We start from the raw sequence: 12,595 nt of genomic DNA, 5'->3' as shown, positions 1-12,595 counted from the left end.
TGGATCCATTCCTGCAAACCTATGAAAAAGAAATTCGCACTTTCGCCCGAAAGACGAAGCATCGCTTGCGAGAGCAAATGAGTAGACAGCGATACAAAGTAAGAATATCAGTTTTATTTGCAGTGTAAACTCGTAAAAATTTGCTTGCTAATAAATTAAGAAGCATGGTGTCACGCGCGCACAAGCAAACATAATCACATCTCCCTCAATTACCGCGCCCACAGGCTCCCGAAACGCTTGAATGACGAAGTGCACAGCCGCAGCTAGCGAAAGGACCATCCTGCTGCCTCTCGCTTCAACACGAACTAAGTGGTGAGAACACAGCACACATGAAGCTATCAGCACTCGGCGCACTCTGTCCCTGTCGCAGATCTGTTTCCAGATACAGCCCGTACAGTTGCGCCATACGCAACGCCCACCAGAATAAAAAGCCACCCTGCCCCCCTCCCCCTCCCGGTACCACGTGCGATAAACCTCCCTTGCGCGGGCGAGATCGAGTCACCACCGTCGGCTCACCCACGCGCGCTTTCACTCGCACATACAACATAGGACACGCGACAACGATCTCATTATACTTGAACTTTATACATAACATCAGGGCGACGCCGTCGCCAACGGCGGGAAAGCGGGTGGAGTGTGCATGTAATTGATAGCGCAATAGTAAACACGGTTCTATTTTCCCTCAACCTCCCGACCTCATATCGTCACCAACAAGCAACTCACGGCGGTTGGTTCGGACGATGGCGAGGGTCCGTTTAATCAGCTTAATGCGACGCCCCGGTACAGTGCAGGTGAGCTACCATATGTGAGGCGCTACAGTGACGCAGGCAAGCGATTCTCTGCATGACGCCAAGTCCGAACCCCGTATCGACATTCGGATCAGATCAGCGTGTTGAAGCAGAACTTTAGAGCCGAACCGCCGTCCGCTGCAAAATAGGCTGCATATCCAGCTATCTTTATTTTCTTATCCATTTTGTTACTTACATATTCTAATCTTAATGTTCACAAATGATAGCACATTGGCGTGAAACTGTGATTTCAACCGACTTTTCTATATATATATGCAGATACATATATGTATAGATATTTGTTCCTCTCACGAATCTGAACTCGTGTGTTGCACAAAGAAAACAACGTGTGATTAAGTTTATATTTCAAGTGGTGTACAAACGACTGCTACAGTAATACATTGCCCTGTTCTATAGCAGGTAGAGAGCAGGCGGTGTACACTTTTTAGAGTAGTATTCGAAATCATCAATCTGGAATCTTTCTCAAATATTATACATAAATTTTTATTTCATCCGTTACCAGTGCCCTTTTCGTTGCAAAACATAATCCACCTATTTTTTCAGTGTTGAAGTACATGAAAACACGCGTCAACTGCTCAACTACACCTAATCCCAAACGGACGAACGGCACCGTGAGGCGGTATTATTACAACCAGACTTCTGAAAGATGCCGAGCGGCGAGAGTTGCGCAAGGCGATATTTATTTTCCTGCAATTCGTTACTGCGTGCAGGAGTGCCAGTCAAGTAAGTTACAGTTCATTATGTACAACGTAGTATTTGGTAATATTATAACGTTCCATTTCACACAAAATGAGGCATTGCTCTCCGCGTCGAGAAAGGAAGTCGCACATATTACGTAAAAGGACGTAAAAACATAGCTGAGGTAAATATAGTGATTATCATTAATTTCTTTTGGTGGCGAAAGCCCAATTGCACACTGGTATGAATTGTTCACTTCTGTCACCAATCCAGCTGACTTAAATAGTCGTATAGCTCTTTATGCATTATAAAAACCCCAAGACGTCAAACTGATTTAGGAGTCACTTTATGATTTGTAAGTATGCCGTAAAGTGTGCATGTTCCAGCAATATTTCTTCGCGCAATATCTCCTGCTTGCAAAGCCATGATAAAAACTGGTGCACACATTACGGCCTAACACTAAGTGCTAGTTGAATTTGTTGATACGCCCAGAAAATCACATCATCATCATCATCAGTCTGTTTTATCTCCACTGCAGGATGAAGGCCCCTCCCTGCGATCTCCAGTTACCCCTGTCCTGCGCCAACAGATTCCAACTAGCGCCCGCGAATTTCCTAATTTTATCGCTCCACCTAGTCTTCTGCCGTCCTCGACTGCGTTTCCCTTCTCTTGGTATCCATTATGTTGCCCTAATGGTCCGACGGTTGTCTAACTGGCACAGTACATGACCTGCCCACCTCCATTTTTTTCTCTTGATGCCAATAGAATATCGTATATGCCCGTGGCTCTCTGATCCAAACCGCTCTCTTTCTGGCTCCTAACGTTATGCCTAGCAATCTTCATTCCATCGCTCTTTGCGCGGTCCTTAACTTCTTCTCAAGCTTCTTTGTCAGTATCCAAGTCTCTGCCCTTTATGCCAGCACCGTAAAATACGCTGATTCTATACCTTTGCTTTGAATGATAATGGTAACCTTGCATTCAGGAGCTGACATTATCTGCCGTAGGCGACCCGACATATTTTTATTCGTCCATGAATTTCGTTCTCACGATCACTGTTACCTCTCATTAATTGACGAAAGTAAACGTACTCCTTCGCAGACTTAAGAGGCTGACTGGCGATCTTTAGCTCTCGTTCCCTTTCCTGGCTATTCATCATTATCTTTGCCCTTCTGCATAGTAATCTTGAACTCCACTCTCACATTATCCCTGTTAAGGTCCTCAATCATTTATTACAACTCGTCTGCATTGTTGCTGAATAGAACAATCTCATCGGCAAACTGTAGGTTGCTCAGATATTCGCCGTCGATCCTTACACCTAAGCATTCTCAGTTTAATAGCTTGAATACTTCTTCGAAGCACGCAGTGAATAGCATTGGAGAGATTGGGTCTGCCTGTCTGACCCTTACTTGATAGGTATTTTTCTGCTTTTCTTGTGTGGAATTAAGGGAGCTGTAGACCCTCTGTAGATACCTTCCAAGGTATTTACGTAAGCGTTCTGTGCTCCTTGATTACGTAGTGCCTCCATTACTGCTGGTATCTGTACTGAATCAAATGCCTTTTCCTAATCTATGAAAGCCGCATAGCGAGGCTATTGTATTCTGCGGATTTCTCTAAAATTGATGACATCGATGTGATCCATTGTACAATATCATTTCCTGAAACTTGCCTGTTCCCTCAGTTCACTAAAATCCAGTGTTGCCCTCATTCTATTGGAGACTATCTTGGTGAATATTTTATTAAATACCGGGAGTAAGCTAATGTGCCTATAATTTTTCAATTCATTAACGTCTCCTTTTTGTGGACGAGTATAATGTTTGCATTATTCCAGTTTTCTGCAACCTTTGCAGTCGATAGACACTTCGTATAAAGACCCGCCAGTTTTCCAAGCATTGTGTCTCCTCCATCTTTGATTAAATCGACTGCTATTCCATCATATACTGCCGCTCTTCCTCGTTTCATGGCTTGCAATGCCCTTCTGACCACATCGCTAGTTATAGGAGGAGTTTCTGTGTCCTGCTCATCACTCTTTTTAATGGAGGTATCCTGCTTCCTCTGGGTATTGTACAGGTCAGTATAGAATTCTTCCACTTCATTTACTATATCTTCGAGATTGCTGATGGTATTACACTGCCTATCTTTCAGTGCATATATGTTGTTTGTCCTATGCCAAGTTTTTTTCCCAATGATTTCAAGCTGCGTCCATTTTTTATGGCTTCTTCTGTCTTTCTCACATTAAAGTTTCGAATATCGCTTATTTTCGCCTTGTTGATGAAATTTGACGGTTCCGCGAATTCTAGCTTATCTCTTTGTCGTTTCTATATTAGGTCTTTTGTTTCTCTGGAGAGTTTGCCTACTTGTTGCCTTGGTGCTTTGCCTCCTACTTTAACTGCTGCCTCTGAAGCCAGCGTAGTTACGGTGGTTTCCTTCATTAGCTCTATGTCATCTTCATCTCGCTGTTACAAGGCTGCATATTTTTTTGTATGTACCAGCCTAAATTTGTCTGCTTTTTCCCTTGCTACCTCAAGGCTGACCTGTATCTTCTTCATCAATTTCGCACTTTGTCTCTTAAACTGAAAGTGAATCCTAGGCCTCACTAACCTATGATCACTGCACTTTATCCTATCACTTCTACGTCCTGCACTATGCTGAGATCCGCAGAAAATATGAAGTCAATTTCATTTCTTGTTTCACCATTAGGGCATTCTCAGGTCCACTTCTTTTGCTAGGTTTCCTGAAAAAGGTGTTCATTATGCGCAGCTTATTCCTTTCAGCGAATTCTACCAGCACCTCTCCTCTAACGTTCCTAGAATCGACGCCATGGTTGCCAATTGCTTGTTCACCAGCCTGCTTTTTCCTCACTTTTGCATTGAAGTCTCCCATTACTACCCTATACTGAGTTATCACTTTTCTCATCGCTAATTCAACATCTTCATAAAACTGATGTACTTCCTCATCATCGTGACTGGATGTTGGAGCGTAGGCTTGTACTACCTTTATTTATACATCTGTTTAAGTTTGATTACGACTATAGCTTCCCTCTCAATAATGTAATAATAACATGTCCGTTATTCAGCAATGTATGAGCCTCACCAGTTCTAATCTCACCTAGGCCGACGATATCCCAAATAATGTCAGATATTTCCTCAAAGAGTCATGCTAAGCTAACCTCTCTCGAGAGGGTTCGGGTGTTAAACGTTGCAAGGGTCATTTTCCATTGGTGGCCTGTCCGGGCCCGGAGATTCTTAGCACCCTCTGCTGCGTTACAGGTCTGACCGCCGCCTTAGTAAGGCGCTCCGCAGCTGCTGGGAACTGAGGGCCATTGGGTAATTGAGTGAATTATATGGGAGGAAGTGGCGGAATACTGCACCAAGGTGGCAAATTTCTGTTCTGATGAGGTAGTGTCTTGTTCAAGCTTAGTGGGCTTTCCTAATTTGTTTCCAACTAGATTAGTATAGCCCCAATCGCTCGCGGCTTCTTTTGGCGGTGACAGGCGTCACTCCAAACCTGCAGATGTTGTGCACTGTAGAAGGTAAATTTCAAGCTCACCATAGTAAAAAAACCTTTATAGAGGAATTCGAACTTCCGACTATAGCAACCGAGCATTCGACGTTGCTCAGTCAGGTAATCCCGTAGGCGGCGAGGCTACCTTATCGCCAACGAGTAGAGCCCAGAGGGCCCTACGTGCAACCACGCCTTGTTTGCCAAGCCCAATTCTAGCATTTGACGAGAGCACAATGGGATTGCCTTGAAGCTGTTATTCACGAGGCAATGAGGGTCATCACTTGCCTTCCCCGCATCACCCCGATCGTGGCTCTCCAAGAGAATGCACAGTTCAAAACACTAGATGAGCTGGTGCAGCAGCGACGTGAGGCTCGCAGGCTTAAGACCAGCCTTTCAGACGCAACGTGTGCCTTCAGGGCTTATGCTTTCTCGCACTCCTTTCTACCACGACCATCTCCAGTTCTTCCTCTTTGCAGATTTGTACAGCTGAGCGATAACAAACCAACTAATATACGTCGCCCGACATCGACTCACGCGTAGGCGTCGCTTCCTGACCGAATTACAGCTCAAGACGCCCACCAGCTGCTTGGCTCCATCGTGCGTTACGTTGATGCAAGGATTCATGACTGTGAATCGAACACTGCACTTTATTGCCCTTGCCCACCTGCCCTTACTAAGACGCCCCGGTTTCAAATCCAAGAGGCTCTTTCGTCCTTTTTTGCTGAGCTCCTTGCTGTTCTAGAAGCGTTGTGCTCTATGGCCGCCTGTCCCATGGGCCCCACGGCCCGCATCGTCATCGGCACTGATGCCCGCCAGGTGACGCGGCTTCTGCGACGCGTCAGTCGCCGCCTTGAAATATGTCAACACATCCGTCTTCTGGCGGCGCGCCTCCCGCAGCCAATATCTATCGAGTGGATCCCACGCGACCTTCTAAGCTTCCGAAGCCGTGCGGATTCTGCGACCCGTATGAACCGGTCATCGCGAGGAGGGCCCACTCTATGGCCACGCACTGCACGAGTTCTAGGATTCTTCTACACATTAGCTACACGCAGATCTCGTGCTTTGAGCGGTAGAGGAAAGGTGAAATGATTGTTCAGTGTTTTAGAGATCATAGATATATATACGTTTCATTCACTCAACTAAAGAGTCATCGATTATGTATTACCGAGAATATTGTCTGAATCAAGAAGTTAGTCTGTATCTGTTCGTGGTGAAAAGACGTTTATTGGACGTGGATCGTGGGTCCAAAAAATTCCCCAGCGAAGAGCACTGGTTCAGACCGATCACTGTCTCGCGCACTTCTTTGACGATACTACTTGCGCTTCAGCTGTCATCCTCTTGTTCATTACAATTTCCCCGTGGAAAAATCATGACCACTCTTGGTGATCTAAAAAGTGGGTACAAGAGGGCCGAAGTCGGAATTGAGGCCGCCCACGAGCAAGATATCGCGTCCACGGCAGCGGAGGTCGGCAGGCGGCATAGGAGGCTTGATGACATAGTTAAAAGGAGATGTGCGCTCGACCACGCGGCAGGACCCATAATATTTAGGGAGCAGTCTAGTGATGCGTGTGTGCCATTCACAACAGCCGACGCAGCCTCCGCTCATGTTAGCGCATTGTTTCCACACAAATGGCACGCGCTACTCTAGCGTCATCTGGTAGCCATCGTCGCCGGAAAGCCTGTCTTGCGCAGCACTACGCATTTCTTCTCACGCTTTCGCCACAGTCTCCTCCTTCGCTTTCTGCATCAGGGCTCCGCTACACCTTCTTGCTCCACTTTCCCGCTCGCCGTGTCTTCCCTATCGCCGTCTTTCATCTGCCGTTTTGTCCGCGTTCGCTTTCATCCTTCGCTACGGTCGTTCGTTCGGTTACCAGGGACAACGCCGACGCTTGCCGTAGGAACGGGCACTTAATTGCTGCGCTCTAAAAAAGAACAGGCCAGTTGCCGAACAGGCGAATGCCCAGATGTGCAACCGGCCTCTTCGGTGGCGTGTCAGGCGCATGCCACATGCATTTGGCGCGTCATTGGCTTGTTGCGAGGTGACGCAAGGCGCAAAATATAGGTTCGTTTGTGCGCAAAACGTTTTTTTTTTTAATTTAGTAGGAAAGGAGGCGGATAGATGGATGGATGGATGCAAAACTTTAATAAGGTCCTGAGGTACGCGACTCAGTGCGCTGCGGGCCACTCCCACGTTGGGACAGTCAGGCCTTGCCCGACCGCCGCATCGTGGGCCCTCTGGACAGCCCATAGTTGGGCCCCGGCATCGGGGCTCTTGATAGCGGAGAACCACTTGTCCTCATTGCTTTGTTCTGTGCCTCGTAACGAGGGGCAACGCCAGAGCATATGGTCTAGGCTAGCGATGTCATTGCAGTGCCTGCAAGAACTAGTAACATAGGTGTCGAGATAAATTTTGTGGAATAAAGCCGGGTTGGGATATGAGCCTGTTTGCAATAATCTGAGGGTCAATACCTGCGCTCTATTTAACTTGCGCTCTTTAACTCTATTTAACTTTAACTAAAGGAGGCGGATAAATATATTTTATTTGTAGCAGCGAGCCCACGATAGAATCGCCCACGGTGGGTGGCGTCTCTAGTGCAGGATGTCGTGGGCCTGAGCCGACAGCTTGGCCCTGCTCACGAGACGATGCTTGTCTTCAGGGCTCGGGCTTGTCAGCGGAGACCTACACTGCTTGATGGTTGGTGCGGTGTGGTGTGCTGTTGATGGGTTGCGCCCAAACTCCCGTACCACGTGATAGGGGTATTGGGCGCGGAGCAGAATTCGCACTTATAATGTGCAATAACTTTTTTGGGCGAGTTGGTGTTTGCTGAACGACATGTTATAGTAGCGCAAAATAATCGCAAAAGGAAGAATGTAAGTGACCGACAGAAGAGAAGTAGCGCCGCCTTTCTTTTTCTTTTCTGTCTGTCAATTAGGATCTTCCTTTTCTGGTTATTTTGCCGTACAATACCATGTCGTTCGCACTTGTAAGGGTAGGTCGCAGGGTACGCCGAGTGCAGCACGCTGCCGTGCGGCAATGTGCCGGTTTCTAGTTTGCGGAACAACACTGCATCTTCTCTAGTCTGCTTGTGACGTGAGAGTGGTTAGTTCTTTCTACTCAGTCCGCAGTTGGAAAGAATACAAATAATACAACGTTGTCTGTGAAATTCAGATCACGTTTGCTTTCCGATGCTCGTGTCAGCAATGGCCTGATGTGAATACTGATGTGATGTATTTTGGGTTGCTACTTTTCGCCGAGTGCCGACTCTAATAGAATGTGTTTCTCCGTGGTCACGCTATAGGGAGCGGCAAGAGACGTGGACATGGAGGCAGCCTAATCCTTCTCGGCTCGACCTCGCAAACGTCCTTTCGCCCCTGCAGCATCAGGCGTGCTCCCATGATTTTATCAGGGCCGCTATACCATCACGCGTTACAGGGCAACTCGGGCGCTTTTACGGGCAAGCCTATATGCCCAATCTGTAAAATTGGCGAGATTATCTGTGTCACGACGAGGGAAGAGAGGGCTGGTGGAGGAAGGCGCCTGAAAGTAACGAAGAGAATCGCGCGGGCGAAAGCAAGTAGGAGAGCGCTGAGCGCACGGCGAAGCAACACCTTCTAGATGAAAGTCTTGGAGGCGTTGAGCGAAGCGGGGAAGGAGACAGAAGGCGAAGCGTGGCGGTGAAGGAGAATCTATTGACGTCTCGGGTTCGTCGCGTGATCGAGAGGCTGAGCGAGAAGGATGGATCAGCGACGCAAGAAGCAGCAGGCCGAGCGCTAGTCGACCGACCCCGTAGTCGTCGCCATGCCCCGGGCACAAGTTCGGCAAAAGGGGTAGGCTTGGCGTGCTTAGGACTTTCCAAAAGAGGAAGGGGAAAATGTATATTCCAAGGAGTACACTACCAAACTGCTTGAAATAATACGACTACGCATTTCTTTGTACTGGTTTAGCATCTCTCCTAATGGCACTTTACATTTATTAAAATTTGAAAAACGGGGATATAATATACAAACGAAAAAATAGGCACTGAAAAAACCGGCACACTTACGCAAATCAAATAATGTCTAAAACATTCTACGCGCACTGAACAAATAGGAAATTACACCAATTCGCTTGGCCGTAAGCCGCGTTGTGGAAGTGAAACGTCACTGTAACTTTATTTATCCTTGTTGGAATATTGTCATTTTCATATTATATTTATAGTCCTTGCACTGGTAGGGTGGTATAAATTTTTCAGAAATTCATCAACAATTTTATATGCCAATTACACGACGTACCGAATCGGGTAGCTGCTTCGTATGATGTCACAATGAGGTGAAGTCATCATATCCTAAACTAGCCTAATGTAAACAAGCAGACCTGGTGCTGAACACGTAGTACACGTGGTGCTAACGCCAAAAGAGCGAAGCCAACGATGTCTTCTGACGACAAGGAGAACTTTTCGAGCTCTTGCGAACTAGAAAGCAGCGATTTCAGCGACCATGTGAGAGACGATGGATCGCCGCCTGCTGTTGACGCACCTTCGCCGCGCGTGGTGCTGACGTGCTCAATCTGAATGCATTATGCTACGGCAAGAGCGACAGGAGCAGCGGTTATCGTGCCTTTCAAAACGATGATTGTCATCCGAAGTCTCGTAGAAAAAGGAGTCAGCTTCGTAGTTTCTGTGCGAAATAGCGGTGCAGTATCTGACGTCATAGTGGTCAGTGAAACGTAATACCTTCGTGGGCATGAGTCTGAAAGACGCAGCCAATTTTTAAAGTTCACTTTGAAGAAAACTAAACGATCTTCAGTCATATCTTTATTACAGATAATCAGAGTGTGAAAAAGAACGTATATTAAAAATTTTTTGAGGTCGGCGAACGTCAAAATATCACCAGTGTTTCCCTTTAACTCACAGAAGGCACGCAGTGATCACAACTACTGTTCGACGCACAGCGCGCCGACGGCGTCAATTTACCTGATATATACATATAATTAATCTCGCAATAAAATGTATGAGGACACCTATGAAGTCTTTCTCTTTCTTACTTTTTTCAGTTAAGCAAAGAGTAAACCTTTCCGGCTAATCATGCTTGAAGATTCCTCAAAACGTGTGCCTACTATAGTGCTGGTGAGCTAGTTGGTGCATATAAAATAACGACGAACTTAGCGCCCTTAACACGATCAAGCGCCATTTATACATTGGGCAGCCTCCACCGCGCCAAATTATACCACACGGCGCGATTTCCAGGACATGCGCAACTGCGATGCGAATAAAATTATTCAAATCATTCCTAAGATACTAGATATATAGAGAGAGGGGGGATGTTCTGGAGTTTTTGAGTATTCAATGATGAAGTGCCAGAAACAATTTCCTTGCATCCCCTTCTCTAGTATCGATAGTAATACACAGACTTCTTACGCAGCGGCACCTGTATATTGGCCGCTGACTACAAATATTTGCACAGCTACGCTAATGTAAAGTGCCGCTTGTTTCACAGAGAACAACAACCTCCCTCGCTGTGCCTTGGAGAAGCAACTCGGTACTAATCCAACAAACTGGACGTGTGAAAGAGACCCGAAATACGGAGACCTTGTTTGCTACCGGCCCGAGAAAGGCTCATCGTGAAGAAAACCATGAAATTTTCAGTCTTATAAGTTTAGTAAACGTTTTTGATTCTGCATTCACTAAATATTTGTCATTAGTTGCTCAAATAAGCAATGACTAGAACCACTTCTCAACCTCTGCTTTGTCTAATATTGATCCGATTGTCGTTGAAAATAAGCGTGGAGAGCACGCTATGACGCCATTTGTGTACGTTGTGTTTCATGAACTCACTCTCTTCAGTAAAGCTCTAGCTGTCATTAATCAATTTGGATAAACAAATACATCAAATATTTACTTGCGCTACAGGGGATGCATACATACTCACGGGAGAGCTTGGTAACACGCAAAGTTCGAATGCCACTGTCACACCATTTCAACGATACTATGGCATACAGCCTTGCTGTGGTAGCCTCGGCAGCGCAAGAATCAGAAAATTTATTTCGCTACCCTAACTACCAGGCATCTCTTGTGCACTTACTGAATCTTTCTCTGACACACTGGGCTAGTGACTGCTGGAATCGCGCCGCATGGCCCTTACTGTTTGGTCTCTAGCGTGTGACCCCCTGCACATAAATGCTTTCACATGTTTCCTACACCTTCTAGCACTACACAAATATTTAATAAATTACGCCCCTATACGCTTCTGTTTTATACAATCTACTAAAATACGACCCCACAAGCATTCATGAAATAAGGAATGAAGGGTAAATAATTAATTTTAGCTACGATGCTAAGCAAGTATACTAAAATGAGGACACATTAAAAGAGCTGTTTACCAGATTTCCGAACAATTTCATACCCAAGAGCATGCATTGCAGATGTGGTCGTTACAAGTCAGTACTGCGATTGGGGACCTGCACTTCAAAACTCGTCTGTTGGGTGGGAGGACATACGGTGGCGCCGTCTTTCAAGAGCGCTTATATATTGTGCGAGGGGTAATGAATTGCTGATCTTCATGAGGTGGCGCCGTTTACCAAGAGCTTCATAAACAAAGGAATGTGAAGGTTAATCATTGCGGATGCTCATGAGATGGCACCCTCTTCCAAGAACGCTATCGCAAGGGGGTGTGAGGGCTAATAAATTGTCGATGTTCCCGAGGTAGCGCAGTCTTCCAAGGACGCTGTGACGAGAGGGCGTGAGGGCTAATAAATTGTGGGTGTTCATGAGGTGGCCACGTTTTCCAAGAGCGCTCGGTTAAGGGGGTGTGAGGGCTGATAAATTGCAGATGATCATGAGGTGGCGCCGTCTTCGAAGAACGGTATGATAAGAGAGTGTGAGTTCTAATAAATTGCGGAGGCTCATGGTATGGCGCCGTCCTCGAGGACCGCTGTGACAAGAGGGTGTGAGGGTTAATAAATTGCAGATGTTCATGAGGCGGCACCATTCTCCAAGAGCGCTCTGAAAAGGGGGTATGAGGGCTGATAAATTGCAGATCTTTATGAGAGGGAGACGTTTTTCAGGAGCGTTCTCATAAGGAGGTGAGATGGCTAATAAATGGTGGATGCTCATGAGGTGGCGCCCTCTTCCAAAAGCGCTCTGATAATGGGGTGTGAAGGCTAATAAATTGCGGATGTTAATGAGGTGGCACCGTATTCCAACAGTGCTTGATAAGCGGGTGTGAAGGATAATAAATTGTCGATGTTCACGAGGTGGCGCCGTCTTCCAAGAACGCTGTGATAAGAGGGTATGAGGGTGCTACGATCGGCCTGCCCTCTCCAGCACGCTGCGACGACTCGCTTTGTAGAGAGAACAATGCGCCGCCTCATCAGCTCAACGGCGCCGGCATGTCTAGCCACGTTCGGCGGGACGACTATTTTTAGTTTATGCACTGTCGCCTGCACGGTGTGTTTGGAGCAAGAGAACTCCTAGAAAAGAATGTTTGGTGGTGCTTTCTCAGGGGCCCCAGAAGTCGCCACAGTCAACGGACAGACGCGTCGGCTACTGACTGCGGGGTCAAGTCAGGGATCAAGAGGCGATTGCTTCGGTCAAGACCCCTGTTAATGAGAACCCTCTCACCACGGTGTG

General features: G+C 46.7%; 1 long non-coding RNA gene across 1 annotated transcript in view; it reads left to right on the top strand.

Annotated features, from left to right (window-relative positions):
• The window catches only part of LOC129386083 (uncharacterized), a 56,785-nt gene extending 46,139 nt beyond the window's left edge, over window positions 1-10,646 (top strand). The window contains exons 4-5 of the long non-coding RNA XR_011893213.1: window positions 1,353-1,532; window positions 10,464-10,646. This is a non-coding gene — a long non-coding RNA (uncharacterized lncRNA). The remainder of the gene's footprint in view (window positions 1-1,352; window positions 1,533-10,463) is intronic.
• The last annotated feature ends 1,949 nt before the right edge of the window (window positions 10,647-12,595 follow it).

Source organism: Dermacentor andersoni, chromosome 3 (assembly GCF_023375885.2).
Source record: "Dermacentor andersoni chromosome 3, qqDerAnde1_hic_scaffold, whole genome shotgun sequence".
NCBI classification, from domain to species: Eukaryota; Metazoa; Arthropoda; class Arachnida; order Ixodida; family Ixodidae; genus Dermacentor; species Dermacentor andersoni.
This window is presented reverse-complemented; position numbering and strand designations above follow the sequence as displayed.